Below are 18,235 nucleotides of genomic sequence, written 5' to 3' on the forward strand. Positions count from 1 at the left end.
TCTAAAAAAAAGTGAGAGTAACCCCAATCCACAAATGTGATTTCACTGATGTCAACAACTTCAGACCTATATCAATTCTGCTAAATTTGTCAAAAATATATGAAAAACTAATCAACAAGCAGCTTTATTTTTATCCAGCCAAACACAATATACTTAACTCTTATCAATATGGCTTCAGACCCCAAAAAAGTACTAACGATGCTCTTATTAGTATGAATAACTTGATACATGCAGCTCTTGATAAAAATGAGTTCCCTGTTGCATTATTTGTGGACCTGCGTAAAGCTTTTGACACTATCAACCACTAAAACCTTCTTCATAAATTACATTATTATGGAGTCATAGGTCACTCCCTGCAATACCTTAAGTCTTCCCTTACTGACAGCCTCCAGTATGTTTCTGTGAATAATTCAATTTCTCCCACCCTACCCATCAACATTGGTGTTCCTCAGGGCAGCATACTTGGCCCTCTCCTCTTTCTCATCTACATTAACACTTAAATGGCGCATGGCTATATACCATTTGACACCCACAGGCGCATACAAAAAAAAAAAAAAAAAAATTCTTCCTAACCTGTTAATTTGAGTTCACTGATCATGGGAAAAAATAATAAAAAAATCGTAAGTGGCATATATTCCCCGCTATAGGGCGGGGAAGTTTGCCAAAAAACAGGCTCTAACTCGGCGTGCATCCCAGGCGGTCTGTTGATCGCCAGCTGTCAGGCCGGAGTTGCCACAAAGAGATAATTACCTAATTATTTCAATGTCTCTGATTTTTTGTAGTTTTTTTGCTGTAATATTATTCAATAGTGTGTAGTGTGATATACAGTGGTACCTCGCATAACGATTGCCCCAAAAGACGAATATTTTGGGTAACGAACGGCCCGATCGGCGTCAAATCGTCCCTTATGACGAACACTGGTTTGAGTAACGTCAACACCACATGGTGGGGTCGCGCTGCTTCTTGCACATTCTTAGACGCCTCCGACGATGCACATAAATTATGTTGTTCTTGTTTAAAGATGCTAATGATGCTGGGATATAAAAGGGTGACTACTGAGATGTTGCCAAGCATTGACGTTTTTGTAGGAAAAAAGAAATGAAATGTCTGATATACAACAAATGTCAAAAAGGTTCGTTCGGTGTTCGGCAGGTAGGCTGCTCCATTATAACAATCTTTCTTTGTTTCAAATGTGTTCCATTTGTTTTGTATTTGTCATTTGCGTCTCAATAATGGAGAAGCCTACCTTACATACACTGAATAAACCATTATGACATTTTCCTTTCTTCAAATGTGTTCAATATTTATTTTTCATTTGCCTTATAGCAAAAGGTTCGTTCGGTGGTCGGCAGGTAGGCTGCTCCATGTTTCTTACATACAAAAAACGTAAATAATAAAAAAAATGAAGAATTTTGAAAACCAGTACAAATGTCAAAAAGGTTCGTTCGGTGGTCTACAGGTCGGCTGCTCCATGTTTCTTAAAAAAAAAAAAAAAAAAAACGAAAAATAAAAGAACTGTTGAAACAATTTGAAAAATGGACAAATATCATAAAGGTTCGTTCAGTGTTTGTCGGGTAGGCTGCTCCATTATTGAGACGTAAGTGACAAATACAAAACAAATGGAACACATTTGAAACAAAGAAAGATTGTCATAATGGAGCAGCCTACCCAACAAAAACTGAACGAACCTTTTGCCATAACGAATATGAAAGACAAGGGCTGCTGGCTGGGTTAGTACTGTGTGAGCAACCATTTGTGGCACACGTGCCTCTGGCTCTCAAACACCTGTCCCACACGGTGTTGAAAGACTGTGCTCAGTCGGTGAAATTCAGACCCTTTTGTTTGAAGAACATAAGGATCATAACATTGGTGAAGCTAGGAGCAATAAGGGCTTAACACAACGGTCGGATGCCAGTGATACAGCACCTATGAGGATGATACAGCAAGCGTATCCAGGTGTAGCTCTGAGCCCCACCCTTGCCATCTCTAATGTATATAGATGATACATAGATGAATCGTTTTCTGCGTTCAGTGATGATGCATCTGATACAAGTAGCATAGATTAACAGTGTTAGCGGCTTCCATGGTGGTGGTGTTCATTGATATTTTCAAGAATACCTGAATCTTTTCCTGACTGATGGACACTCTTTGAGGCTAGCTGAATCTCTTCCTGACTGATGGACACTCTTTGAGGCTAGCTGAATCTCTTCCTGTGTGGGACCTTACAAAGCGATCTTTTCAAGACTACCTTACAAATTGAGCTTTTCCTATAATCGTTTCAATACTACTTTATGCTTTACAAGCTTGGCTACATACCACCTACAAGTACTAAAGCCAAGGGTGCACGCAAGTGCGTTATTTGCAAGCACACATAACGATGAAACAGGAAGCAAAAATCTATCTGTAGCTGGTGCAAGGAGAGCAAAGTCGCGCTGTGTACCATGGACTACTTCGTTGACTATTATGCACCTCCAAAGTACTGAGTGTGTAATACAGTGTGTTACTGTGTAAATAGTATGTGAAACTGTACATATTGTAATATTAGTGAATTTTTACCACGTAATATTGTGACAATAAACATTTATTGTGGACACATTACTGACACATGTATCACAGTTTCATGGAAAATTATGAACATTCTACTGTATACATATTGTAAAGGTCACAAATATGCATCATATACGATAAATGAAACAAATAAAACCGCATTGGAAATGCATAGAAAAAATATTTGAAAATATATTTGTGGCAACACGCGGTGCTTGAATGGCCTGCGCGACCGTGTCTGGGAGCTTCACACACGGGCGACCAGGCCCTGATGACGTCACAGCGCACCTTGTCCACGCCCTCACAGCCAAAGTAAGTGGAATTTGGTAATTATTTTTACATAGACATGTTCAGGGACGGTAATTTATCATTTTACAAAGAAAAATTTTATTTTGGGGAACATTTGATGTCATGCACTCTGGGGAAATTTCACAATAAACACAGTGCATCACACTGGTTACATGGGGGGACACTCGTTTTGTATGACGTCCGTTTCACATGACGAACATGGAACGGATTAAATTCGTTATGCGAGGTACCACTGTATTTATATAATAAAATGATTGAATCATCGCTGTACTCAAAAATATGGTGTGCATATTGTTGATTCAATTATGTTCATCAAACAGTGAACAAATATTTTGTCGGTTATTACACTATATACACAGGTTATATATAAGTATCTGCATGTTTTGTTCACCATAACGAACCACTAAGTTGCTATTATGAGTCAAAAAGTAACGAGGAGTGACCGCCGTGTACCAGCCAGCCACTCACGCCCTCTGTGTGCATATTGTTGATTCAATTATGTTCATCAAACAGTGAACAAATACTTTGTCGGTTATTACACTATATACACAGGTTATATATAAGTATCTGCATGTTTTGTTCACCATAACAAACCACTAAGTTGCTATTATAAGTCAAAAAGTAACGAGGAGTGACCGCCGTGTACCAGCCAGCCACTCACGCCCTCCCTCAAGTCACCTGACTCACCCACATTCTCCTCCCACAATACTGGTTTTGCTTTTATTCACTATATACAGACGCTATATATAAGTATCTACATTCGTGTTCACCATAACGAACCACTAAGTTGGTATGCTGAGTGGCAGTGGCAGCCCGCCACTGGCTGCCACTCCCTCCCTCACCTCACCTGACTTGCCACCATTCTCCACCCACCATACTGTTTTTGCTTTTATATACAGACGTTATATATAAGCATTTACATGTTTTGCTCACCATAACTGTACATCTAAGCTTGTATGGTGAGTAAAGGCACAAAGACGTAGGACCTCACACAGCTGATGGCTGCCGCCCTCAAGGCCAGATGCACTAATATTTCTCCTCCAACAATACTGTTTGTGGTGTTATTACGCTATATACACACATTATATATAAATATCTACCTGTTTTATTCACCATACTTGTAGAAGTAAACTGGTATGGTGCCCAAAGACCATCGTGGTAACAAGTAAACAACATGATAAATCATGCAGACAACGCTACCGCCCTCACCAAAATGGCGACTCCCAACCTACTCCTCTTGCTGTTTATACCCTCAATACACACGTTATATATATAAGTATCTACATTTGTGTTCACCATAGCAAACCACTAAGCTGGTATGGTGAGTGCTGTCAATAAAAGGTGGCCACACACAGTCAGAAGACATCGCCACCACCCTCCCTCCCTCCCACAGCATTACTTCTCTCTCCATAGCGCACAGTGCTAAATATCACCACAATTCTGCTATTATCTGAACCCTGGTCAGTTTTATCACAGCCAAGGGTCTTCTGTAATAATATCATCGCGACATAATAGCATGAGCAAGTATATTATGGCATTTTTAAGCGATGCTGTGGTCACAAGCTGAACAGCAGTGCTGTGAGCTCATGCTGCGTGCATTAGGCTTGGTAGCTCATTCAATACAGAGGCCCCTAACACCCGGGAATTTGGCCCACGATTTTTTTTTAAAATGGCGTCTGTTTACAAGAGCCCTGATGAAGGTGTGGTGAACCCCGTGTATCCGCGGGCCGTTTAAATCTTGCGTAGTACTCCAAAGCATCACATGATGCGATGCGCAATTGAAGGGTTAATGACCTTTCAAATGCCTCCCAGCACCTCAAACCAATTCTATTTGCTGGCGACACAACCTTCATTTACTCCAGTCCTGTCCCCCTTGCTCTAAATGTATCGGTGAATACTGAGCTTAATAAAGTCCACCACTGTCTAACTGACAACAAACTCACTCTCAATATTGACAAAACTTTCTATATTTTGTTTGTCAATAAATCCTCAAATCAAATAAATCTCAGGATAAACAATATCCAAATTTGTAACAAAGTATTATTTATTTTTTTATTTATATACAAGAAGGTACATTGGAGGTTAACCCTCAAACCGCGCATATCATATATAAATGATATCAGTGACAAAACCGAAACCGCACACATCATTTATATATGATTTCGTGTCTAGCGCTATAATTTAAACGCCCCGCCTGGGATAGGGGCAGCTATAGTACAGCCACGACCGATAGTTGCCAGATGCCACCTAGAAAAAAAATCCAGGCCAACATTCTTGGGTGTTACAGCATCAGTATTGAGCAAGCCACCAAGGCTGGCGCACGCAGCACGAGCTCACAGCACCGCTGTTCAGCTTGTGACCACAGCATCGCCTACAAATACCATAATATAAATGATACTGCTATTATTTAGCAGTGATTGTATTACTGAAGCCCCCTGACTGTGATAAAACTGACCAGGATTCTGATAATAGCAGGGTTGTGGTGATATTTAGCGCTGTGCTCCATGGAGGGAGGAGTAAGGCTGTGGGAGGGAGGGTTGTGGTGTCGTTTTCTGACTGTGTGTGGCCACCATTTATTGACTGCACTCACCATACCAGCTTAGTGGTTTGATATGGTGAACACAAATGTAGATACTTATATATAACGTGTGTATAGTGTGAGATAACAGCGAGAGGAGTAGGTTGGGAGCCGCCATTTTGGTGAGGGAGGAGCGTCGTCTGCACGACTTGGCATGTTGTTTACTGATGGCTACTATGGTCTTTGGGCACCATACCAGCTTATTTGTTCAGGTATGGTGAATAAAACAGGTAGATACTTATATATAATGTGTGTATATAGCGTAATAACACCACAAACAATATTGTTGAAGGACAAATATTAGTGCATCTGGCCTTGAGAGCGGCCGCCGATCAGCTGACTGTGTGAGTAGCTACATCTTATGGCCTTTCCTCACCATACAAGCTTAGATGTACAGTTATGGTGAACAAAACATGTAAATACATATATATAACATCTGTGTATAGTGAATAAATACAGAAAGAGTATTGTGGGAGGTGAATAAGGGTGAGTGAGGTGGTGTTGAGGGAGGGAGTGGCAGTGAGTGGCTCGCTGGTGTTTGGCGGTCACTCCTCGTTGCTTTTTGACTCACAAGACCAACTTAGTAGTTCGTTATGGTGTACAAAACATGCAAATACTTATATATAACCTGTGTATATAGTGTAACAACAGCAAAACTATTTGTTTAATGTTTTATGAACATAATAATTGAATCACTAATATGCACACCATAATTTTGAGTACAGCGATGGTTCACACATTTTATAATATAAATATACCACAATTCACTGTATGGAATAATATTACTGCAAAAAAACTAAGAAAAAATCATACATTGAAATAATTAGGTAATAATATATTTGTGGCAACTGCCGTCTGACAGCTCGGGCGGAGTACACCTCGTCTGGCGAAGGCTCTGCCAACGCCCCTTTTTTGCCACGCTTCCCTACCCTATTGCGGCTAAAATATGCCACCTACGATTTTTTTGTTATTTTTTTCCGTGATCAGGGAACAAAAATGAACACTTCTATAAAACGAAAGAATTTTTTGGATTTTTTTTTTTTGTTGGGCCTGTGGGTGTGAATTCCATTTGGGCCCCTAGCGGTTTGAGGGTTAAGAGAGTACATAGCAATGAAGATTATACATTCTTGTAAAACCACTAGCACACATAGCGTTTCAGGCAGGTCCTTAATCTAACAGATAATTTTAAGTAGGTAATTTTCAACAAAATTGACAAATGTTTACAGGTACAGTGTAAGAAAATTTGACACAATACACAGATATTAGATTAATAAACAATAATGACAAACATTAGTAGGTGCATTAGGGTAAAATAGGGTTATCAAATTGTTCATTGAAGCACAATTTGAAGATCATTTCAAGGAATAATTCAGTAAAATATGCACTCAATATAACAACCATGATATAAGGTGATAGCAATGATGACAAAGGTAAAGATTTATTTATTTACTTATTTATTTATATATATACAAGAAGGTACATTGGGATTGTGAGGATACATAGCATAGTAATTACATTCTTGTAAAGCCACTAGTAAGTGCAGCATTTCGGGCAGGTCCTTAATCTAAGAAAATTTTAAGTAGGTAAATACTTGCAAAATTTATAAAAATGCTAAAAGTTACATAGCAAGAAAAAAAATAAAAGATGAGAGAAAATTGTAGATACATTAAAGCACATAGGTAGCTCAGATTGATTGAAATGACAGCTTGAATGATAGTTTAACAAAAGTTAATAGGCACAATACAGCATATGGCTAGCACATAAAAGAAGACAACAATGAACACAATGATAAAGTTGTTTGGATTAAGTACATAAAGATTGGGAGATTGGGTAACACTAGATACAGAGCAAATTTAAAGCTCAGTGTAGGAAACTACGAAGATGAAATTAGGTACTTTTTGTTTTTAAATGAGGCAACAGTTTGACAGCTTTTCAATTCACTAGGGAATGAGTTCCATAGACTAGGTCCCTTAATTTGCATACGAGTGTTTACACAGATAAAGTTTGACCCTGGGGATATCAAAGATATATTTATTTCTGGTGTGGTGATAATGGGTCCTATTACATCTGTCCAGGGAGAGTTTCAGAGCATGGTTTGCATTTAAGAACAGGGTTTTGTAAATGTAGTTGACACAAGAGAATGTGTGGAGGGAGTTAATATTTAACAAGTTAAGGGATTTGAACAAGGGAGCTGAGTGTTGTCTGAAAGCAGAGTTTATTATTATTCTGAAAGCAGATTTTTGCTGGGTGATGATGGGCTTAAGGTGATTTGCAGTGGTAGACCCCCATGCATAGATACCATAATTAAGATAGGGATAGATTAGTGCATAATGTATGTAGTGAGAGGAGAGCAGAGTAGATGGCAAATTCCTTTTTTTTTTTTATTATTATTATTTTCTACCACAGACGTGGCCACACATATACAATGCTAACTAGCATTGTAAATGTGTGAATGTGTAAAACATTTTCTTCTGACCTCCATGGACAGGGTTAGAGATGTATTAAACATATAGTTCAGGGGTTTATTGAACTCTCAACCACAGAAGGTGCTTCAGTGCTTTTAAAATGCTAAGCTAACCTACATACGTAAATACATAGTACACAGATTTACGTATGCCTTACATAAAGTGTTCAATGTGTCTTTTACATAGTGTCATTAATGCACATTTACAAAGGTGAAATGTAATTCTGATCAGCTTCCATATATACTTCCATATGTATACCCATACATATACATACACACACACACACACATATACATACATATATACACACACATGCATTCACATACATATGTCTCATTTACTCTGACAGGGTGAGATAGCTGATAAAGAAACTAGTGTGCAATTAAGCACTTAATCACTGAAGGTGATTAAGGTGCTTTTACAAGCTCAGGTTATATAGTTACATTATATACATGCATTGTATAATTGATATATTACATGGTCAATCTTGGATACAAGTCCAATATATCATCAAGTGTTCCAGTACTCATATAGTAATTATAGAGTTCAGCATACCTTAGCCCAGGAGGGCGAAAGTCAATCAGTATGGGACATTCTACAATATAATGTTCAAGAGAGTGCATGTTTTCTCTTTCACAAAGTTGACACATTGTGTACTCGACATTTGGGTTTTGAGAAAGCTGCCAGATATGTCTATATCCCAGGCGTATTTTGGCCACTATAACATCACATTGCCGGGTTCTTGTTCTATTAGTCCCATATGTGAATGTCTCCTCACGATATCTATCGTAATATTTAATGCTACAACTTTCAGGTCTTTGTGAATTTGTTAGGTCGGTGAGATCTTCATTAGATATTTGTTTTAAGTATTCTCTTTGTCACTGCTAATGAAATACCCATATCAATTTCTACCACTGGTTTTCTACAGGCTGTCTTGCAAGCGTATCAGCAGTGTCATGCCTTGAGATGCCAACATGTGATGGTATCCATAGGAATTTGATTTCAAATCTGTTTTCTTTAGCAGCTAAAACATTCATTCGAATATCACTGACTATTTTCTGGGTGTCACTACTATGTGCGTTCAATGCCAGGAGTGCACTCTGCGAGTCACAGTATATAAGTCCACTGCCTTTGTCTTTTAAAAATTCAGTGGCAAGGTATATGCCTGCAAGTTCGGTTTGAGTTGTACTTGCCCAGTCATTGACGCGCTTCATTGCTGTATGTACGAGAGAAGATTGTTCAAATATATTACATGCACATCTGGTATATCGTCCACCTTCTACAGAACCGTCAGTATAACACTGATACACATCGTTACCCATACTTTTGAGTACTTTCAGTGATGCCTTTCAGTGTTAACTGTTTTAATAATGTAGAGTGCACACTATCTTGGGCGCATTTACAAAATCAACTGATAGATCCCAGTTATCCCATGGAGTAATTGGTTGATTAATCATTAGTTGAGTTGGGTACATATTTAATATTTTGATGGAGTTGGCTACCTTGTAGAACCAATATACATAATCAGATTTCGTTCATCTTGGACATGTTATATTCTGGTACAGACGTCGACATACCAGCTCAAAATGAAAACAGGTTCTCTGGCAGTGTCGTAAAAACCCTGATGGAACCGTTCCTGAACAAGGGGCATATACTGTTCACCAACAACTATTACACCAGCCCCTTATTGACCAGATACCTCCTTGCCCATAACACCGGCGTATGTGGCACTGTGAAGGTCCACAGGAAGGAAATGCCAGTGTTCGGTATAGGTATAGCCGTGGGTGAGTGCCAGCTGCGCAAGTGTGACAATATGCTGTCAGTGAGGTGGAAGGACAGACGCGAGGTGAATATGTTGACTACGATTCACACTGGTGCCATTTTGGACAGTGGGAAAGTCCACTTTCAGACTCGCAACACCGTGTATAAACCAGACTGTGTCATAGACTATAACGTGAACATGCGCCTCGTCAATGTATGTGACATGATGCTTGGTAGAGTGTAGTGCGTGCACAAGTCTGTGAAGTGGACGAAAAAGTTCTTTTTCCACCTCATGGATGTTGCAGTGCTCAACTGCTTCAACATACTGTATGCCTAGTAAAATCTGGCAGGAGACCGTCTATACGTACATTCAGTGCTGGTGTTGTGTCACAGCTGCTAGTAAAGTATGGTAAGCTGCTAGTAAAGTATGGTAAGGAGGGTTCCATTGTACCACGCGGGGTGCAAGCAACAATGCCACACGCAGCTACAGACAGATTCAGGGGTAATGAGAACCTCGGAGTACATATGCTCGAGTATATGCCAGACACAGCATCACGGGAGAAAGGTAAACGTGCGTGTATAGTATGCAGGAACACTCCCCGCAGAGAACAAAAACGAAGATGCATCGGCACCTGGTGCGTGGAGTGCAAGGTGCCACTCTGCACCGTTGGCTGTTTCGCAGCATATCACACACTCGCAGAGTACTGAGTGTGTTTATGGTGTGTGTGTATATATAGTGTGTGATCCTGTACAGTGTGTATATAAAGTGTAAATATAAATATATTAGGCATGATACATTGGAAATTGTGCAGGATAAGTGAACTTGTTTGTGATGCACGTAACACAGTGTCTACGGACAGTACGGATGTTCTACTGGCATAATATAGTGTACGTATTCATTATACATTGGATTGGCACGTAAAAACAATTAAATTGTATTTGGTGTATTTGGAACTGTGCGCAAAAAATGAACGAAAATATATTCGCGGCAACTCGCGCGCCCCGCCCCGAGCGCCCTACTGGCCCCGGGAGCGTACATCACGGGAGCACGGGGAATGATGACGTATCGCCCCAAGTTACTGACCCCATAGCAGCCAAAGTAAGTACAATTTCAATTTTTTTTTACGTACGTACTGAGGGAAGGGTTTTTGACACTAAAAAAAAAAAAAAAAAAAAAAAAGATTTTTTTCTAGAGAATTTATTTCCTGTGCACTGCGGGGGTGTCATATTTGGAGGCAACGCAGTTAAGGAGTTAACACCCTACAACAACAACACACTGTTACCCAAGACGAATCTGACCAACATAAGCTCCTTGATTCTGTCGTTATCTTTTCACGTGATTTTCCCCAAGAAACTGATGGAGAAGACTGTGCTGCCGGCGCTCGTGATCGAACCCGGGACCACAGGATCACAAGTCCAGCGTGCTGTCCGCTCGGCCGACCGGCTCCCTAAGTGGCACACAGGGCAATCCCTGTGTCAAACAGAAACAGACGGTACTGAAGGCTGTGCCAGCGCTAAATGGCATCACTGACCTACCTACCACGATGGGAAGAACCCCGAGCCCTGGCACGACTCTTCTGGGAAGGCTCCACCACGCCCCCCCCCCACCCCCCCAGAGGACCAACAAGTCTGACATAGGACGTCAACTAGCCAAAGCCGCCTGCAGATACTGCGCAACCGCAGACTCTGCAAACAGCAATTAGACAAAAAGGCGAAGACAACCTAAGAGTTAAGGCCCAAGCGGATTTCATGGGAGAAGTGATCATTGCCTTCCGACAAAAGAAGCAAAAGACCATGAAACCGCATTTCGCAGGAGCAGCTCGAACACCTTCAACAATGCAGATGATGCACACACCGCCAAGAGCAATGCACACGACCCAGAGGTGGCTCCACGTTCCTTCACATCCAACTCAAGCCAATCCAAGTACAGCTCAAGGAGGGAGAAGAAACGAAGGGGCAAAGCCAGCAAGCTACGCATACACAAATCCTCCGCTACCAATGCAGCCAAAAGGGAAGAAACCTGCATGTGAAGCTGCATCAGATCAACATGCCACGGAAAGGCAGGGGCAAACAACCATGCATTGAGATGCTCAAATTCGTCCCCCAGGAAAACCTGCAAAGCCGTTTGAGCTTCCCTCCACTCAAGCTCGCGGGACTGACATCATGCATGCCAAGCCTCCAACGAGAAGACCGGGCAATCTGTTAACCAGGACAACTCCGGAACTTCATAACGAACCCAGTACAGACACGAAGATCCATACACGAAGGAACGCGGATCCATCATGAAAGCATAATCTGAAATGCGCAAGAGGTACGCCGCAAGGGCTTCCCGCACCACATGACAGGACGCGGGAAGCCGAAAACATTCAGAAAATGGGACTCAAGAACCAACTGGATCACAGAACCGAATCAGGGGAGGGGTAGACGACAAATTCAATTCATTCCAGGAGGGAGCAAAAGAGAACCCTTCTCCTTGAAACACCAAGCCCCCTTCCGAGGGTACAAAAACCTAGGCGGGGTCCAACAGGATCCAAGGCCCCCAAGTCGACCCCCTTCCCCGCCCTTGGAACTTCACCCAGAGGACCTGGGGCCGAGCCATTCTCCAAACCCCTTGCCTCTAAAGAAAAGGCAGGTGCAGCCAAAAAAGCAGGAACGAAAGGAGCCCACTGGTCAGACCCAAAAGCTCCGGCTGGAGGACTAAGCTCAAATGCCTCCGCTGCCACCCCGGAAGGGGATTCTCCCAAGACCGCCCAAGTCTCAACAGTGACTAAACCCTGCCCCGACTTCGAAACCCTCAGACGTTTCAGAGCTGGGAGTAAAGGGGGATGGGATGATCAGTAGCTCGGGTGAACTGGAGCACGTACAAAGAACAAACTTTGCACGACTCCGGGTCAAAAGAATCACCGACCCAACAGACAGCATGGTGGAGGCACAACTGGTGATTGTCACCCTGAAACAAGGGGACAAAGTAACCATCAACCTTGCATGAAGCGAGAGGGGACTCAGGGTCGCATCCATCAGACCACAGAGCCCCTGTAGGGTTTCTCAGGGGGCCCTTAGCCTTGGTATCACGCTAAGGAAAGCCCAGGCAGGTTACTGCGAACCGGGACTCAAACTAACAAGCAAACTTTAAAGCTAAACCCCCCGGGATGTGTTCACTCATGGAGGCCGAGATGGGAGTACCACCAAAAAGACAGATATGGATATATATAAACCCCAAGTTTAGATAGGGGGCAACCAACCAAAAGCAGGAAAACAAAAACAAAAGAAAAATCCAGCAAGAGGACAACGTACCTAGGCGGAACAGAGCCAGCCGCTGTAATAGGTAAAAACTAACTGTGCAGTACCCCATGCCCCTACCAGTGAAAAACTACCCCTTGCCCAGAGGCAAAGAAGGGCAACAAAAGCCCCAGCTGACTTAAAGGGCGGCCAATTACCGAGCAGTAAAAGACACAGCAGAAGTACATCCTAAGGTGACTTGTGGAAGGTGGCCCCAAGCCCCAAGGGCAGTATTTACTGGGCACCTAGGGAAGGCAACCCTAGGGGCGTGCAGCCCGAGTACCGTAGAATATTACAGTACTCCTGGCTCACACACCACCTGTAGAGACAGACCACTCCACAAGGCACAGAAACTGAGACCAAAGCAGGAGCCAGAGTCACATCAGCCAAAAACTGGATCAGGGTCTGGGGCTCCCCATTACCCCTCCTGGGGAGGCAGGGGGGTTGCGCAGACAGCGGCGCGGCAAAGTGATGACGTCATGCTCGTTTGCTAATTTTCATTTGGGGAGTTCTGTCCACTCGTTCGACTTTTGGTACCAATGTTTTCACCAGAATAGGGGTTTGTTTTGGTCGATGACAGATATAAAATGCTCCCAACCACATGGGTTTCTCTAGGCCATTGCTCCTTGTGCCTCTCTGAGGGATCCAGGTTCTGGCTCATGGTTTCAGGTAGGCAAGAACTCCATGCACATTGCTGATGCCAGAAAGCAAATATATCCAATATCAGCTTGGAGTAGCTCCCCTCAAGAAAATATGCTTTCTTATGTATTTACTGTATTTTAATTAATGTACAACTGAGCAACTATGCTCCCATCTGTTTTTGAATGAAAATTACTTATGTTTTGTGGTTAATTAGTTAAAAATGAATAAGATCCCTTCCTGTCGATTGTTATATTAAAGAAAACATCTAAAAAAATTCATATTGCGTGTTTGTTCACCTACAGTTACCAGTATAGTGACTTCAGTACCCCTACAACACAACGAAGTTCAAGAAAAATGGCAATGGAGAGGCAATTGACCAGCAAGAGAACAATAAGCAGACTAACACAAGACCAGACGCTCTCTCGCACCCCTCCTTAGGTTTGTACAGTTTTAGAATATATATATGTGTGTGGATTAGAGACTTGTGTTTGCTTAACCCTTGTCTGGTGGATATTAGGGCACTAAACCAGTTACTATTTCATAGTTATCCTTTAATGTAGCTGGTCAATATTTTGCTGTTATGTATATAGCAACAGTATTTTGCATTATCCATGTGTAACAAAGGATAATTTGATGCTTCAACTGCTTCATATTTATGTAAAGACACATTGGGACAATAATTTTTTAATTAAAATCAGATATTTGTGACAACTATGACATCCAGGGATACAATGTATCCTGGGATGTCCATTTTTACCATTTACCAGAGTATCCATTTTACCATTTCGGACATAAAATTTATGTTTCGTATATGTATAATTGCTTAACTCCGCAACTGCTCGACTTCCAAATATGGCACCCCCCCAGTGCACAGGAAATAAATTCTCTGGAAAAAAATCATTTTTGTTTATTTGAATGTGTCAAAAACCCTTCCCCTGAGTATGGATATGTTAACAAAAAGTCAAAATTGTACTTTGGCTGCTATGGGGTCCATAAGTTCACGCATGACGTCATCAATCCCTGGTCGCACGTGGCGTACGTTCCCAGGGCTAGTAGGGCGTCTGGGTCAAGATGGACGAAGTTGCCACGAATATATTTTTGTTCATTTTTTGCGCACAGTTCCAAATACATTATATTTATTTTTTCGTGCTTCTATGTATAATGAACACGTACACTATATTATGGCAGTAGAACTCTGCACTGTCCAAAGACACTGTGTTATGTGCATGACACACGAGTACACATATCCAGTACATATTTCCAATGTATCATGCTAATTTATGTATATATATACAATCTATTTACACAATGTACAGTATCACACACTATATACATACACCATAAACACACTCAGAACTCCGCGAGTGTGAGCTTCCACATGCAGCCAGTCCTCCCTTACTCCTCCAATATCGTACTTGCCATCACCGCTCCACCCACCATAGTGTTATTGTTTTTATTACACTATTTACACATGTTATGTATACGTATCTAAATGTTTTATTCACCAGAACTATGCAAGTAAGCTGGTATTGTGTCAGCACAGTGGCCACCATACACTGCATGAGAAATCACACAGCAGCCAGATGATGCTACGATTATGACGTCACCTCCCTCACCAAAATAGCTCCTAACAACATACTCCTGTTGCTGTTATTGCACTATAAACACACATTGTATATACCCATGCTGATATGTGTTCACCATAGCGAACCACTAAGACCATAGAACCACTATGGTGAGCAAAACAAGAGTGGCTGCCACACACCGTGAGGCTACCTCGATTCCCTCCCTCCCTCACCAAAATTCCTCCTCCCACAATACTATACACATATGTACATGGGTACATACACACATTGTATATACCCATGTACATGTGTATTCACAATAGCGAACCAATAAGCTTGTATGGTGAGCAAAACAAGAGTGGCTGCCACACACAATGATGTTATCTGGGGTCTCTCCCTCCCTCCCTCACCAAACCTCCTCCTCCCACAATACTACGCACAGTGCTAATTATCACCACAATCCTGCCATTATCACAATCCTGGTCACTAATTGACCACAAGTTTATTTTGTAAAGGAACCTACAAAGTCATTTGACGATTCCTAGATGGATGAAATAATGCTGTGGTACTGAGGTTAGCACTGTGAACCTCGTGAACAGCATTGAATCACTGACATTTGAACATTGTACACAGTCATTATCACACTCAGGCTCTTCTGTAATACTATCATAGCTAAATAATACACGTTTCATAGCTAAATAATACACGTTATATATATATATTTTAACATTATTAGGCGATGCTGTGGTCACAGTGCTGAACAGCAGTGCTGTGAGCTCATGTTGTGTGCGCCAGTTTTGGTTTCTCACTCAGTACTGAGGCTCTCACACCCAGGAATGAGGCCCACGATTTTTTTTAAAGATGGCGTCTGTTTACAAGAGCCCTGAGGAAGCTGATGTGAACCCCATGTAGCCGCGGGAATTTTGAATGGAACGCTAAAAATATAAATACCCTGAGGTGCTTTGCGCACCCCATCGAGGGCACGTGCAGGCGCGTTGCACAGTTGAGGGGTTAATAATAAAACCAAACTATAATGCTATTAATAATTAAAATCTTCTACTTAATAGGCATATAGTTATAAATGACATTTAGTGATGTGATGTATCCCCATCCTGTGAGATGGGGATATTAGATGAATTTATAGCTAGTGTTTGATGTACACTGTAATCTTTCATGCAGAATAAGGTAGCAGCACACTGCTGTGTATAGATAAGCTTGTTAATAAAAAAAAATCGAAACTACAGGCATACCTCAGAATACGAGTTTAATCCGTTCCTGGAGACGCCTCGCCTTCCGAAAACTCGCATTCCGAAGTTAATTTCCCCATAAGAAATAAAGGGAAATGAATTAATCCGTTCCTGACTACCCCAAAAACCCCACATCAAACTAAATTTTTATACCTAATTCATCTAAATAAACCTACAAAACTGTGTTCCAGTTATTACTTACCTTGCTGTCGAGTGCTGTAGGCGTATGGAAGATGGTGAGGAGGGGGGAGGAGGAGAGGAGTTACTGTTTGGAAGGGGAGTCCCCTTCCATAATCACATCACATAACCCCATGCCTTGTAACACTATGGATACCACTTCTCTTTCTAAATTTTTCAAACCAGCCCCTGCTTGCCTTAAACTCTTTCTTATCTGCATCACTCGTTGCAGGGGTATTCTTTAGAAGGTCTTCGTGCAACACCCTGGCTTTCTCACAAATAATGGCCTCCGAAACACTATCACCCCTCAACTCCTTGTTGTGTATCCAAATTAATAACAACTTTTCCACTTCTTCAAGTATTTGTGGTCTTTGTGCCGTTAATGTTCTTACTCCTTTTGCCACTTTAGCACCCATAATCTTATTTTTCTTCTTAAGTATAGTGCATATTGTTGATGTGGCTTTGTTGTACTGCCTACAAAGTTCAACAACACGTGTACCGTTCTCATGCTTCCGAATGATCTCTTGTTTCTCCTCTATTGTCATCCTCACATGAGCTTTCTGGCCTTTATCCTTACCACTGGCTTTCTTGGGACCCATGGTGAGATATATAATAACAAATTGTATAGACAAATCACCAAAAATCCAACAAAACACTGAAAATCCGCGAGAAGAATTGATGTGGGGGCAGTCACTGAGCGCGAGACAATGGTAAACTGAGGGGCGGAGGGGCGACGATCGCCGAACCACCACGCGCTAGGTCGGCCTGTACGCGTATCAACAAACTCGTGTCCCGAAGTAACCCTCGCCTTCTGAGACAAATTTTTGGAGTAAATACTGCTCGCCTTCCGAAAACCTCGCATACAGGGACAATCACATTCCGAGGTACCACTGTATATAATTTACTGATGATATTTTTTTTAATAACAATATTAGATGTACTCAGCAATGTGCTGCTACCCTCTTCTATATGAAAGATTACACAGTGTAGATCAAAAACTAGCTATAAGTTCATCTAATATTACCATCTCACAGGATAGTTGGTCATATATGGAATCAGGAGAGAAAATACCTGCCTCAATACAAAAAAAAAAAATTAAATTTGACTAAATAATAACTTTCATTTTCATAAGAGCTAACTAAGCACTGAATCATGGAAATAGTATATCATAATTATTCTTACCAGTTTCTTTAAAATTCCTTTCAATGTCTTTTTTTAACAAGCTTAAGTATACACACCAATGTGCTGCTACCCTATTCTGTATGAAAGATTACACAGTGTAGATAAAAAACCAGTTACAAGCTCATCCAACATCCTCACCTCACAGGAGAGAGGTGACTACCTGCCAGTCATACATGGAATCAGGAAAGAACACAAAATTTAAGGCTGATATATTAGCCTCCACTAGCAAAATCTGGGTACAGCACAAGAATATCTTCCCATATTCCTGAGTGTATGAAGTAGTTACAGAGCTCATACCATATGGTCTGAAGTCACTGATAACAGGGCAATCACAGATACGGTATAGTGTTGGAGAGTTTGTCCCACCTCTTGTTCACATAGTTTAAAATTGGAATGTTCACCATTAGGGGATTCATTACATGCAGCCTCCTGCCGTAGATATCGATACCCCAGCCTAATTCTGGCAATTACAATGTCACACAG

General features: G+C 41.4%; 1 protein-coding gene across 3 annotated transcripts in view; it reads left to right on the forward strand.

Moving 5' to 3' along the window:
• The window catches only part of LOC123752284 (zinc finger protein 436-like), a 210,446-nt gene that overhangs the window by 53,309 nt on the left and 138,902 nt on the right, over nucleotides 1-18,235 (forward strand). For 2 of the 3 annotated variants that reach the window (XM_069334084.1, XM_069334085.1), the window contains exon 2: nucleotides 13,884-14,019. The exons of the other annotated variant lie outside the window; for it this stretch is intronic. The gene's annotated coding sequence lies outside the window, so the exon portion shown is untranslated. The remainder of the gene's footprint in view (nucleotides 1-13,883; nucleotides 14,020-18,235) is intronic. 3 annotated transcript variants of the gene reach the window in all.

This window comes from Procambarus clarkii, chromosome 30, assembly GCF_040958095.1.
Source record: "Procambarus clarkii isolate CNS0578487 chromosome 30, FALCON_Pclarkii_2.0, whole genome shotgun sequence".
Taxonomy (NCBI): Eukaryota; Metazoa; Arthropoda; class Malacostraca; order Decapoda; family Cambaridae; genus Procambarus; species Procambarus clarkii.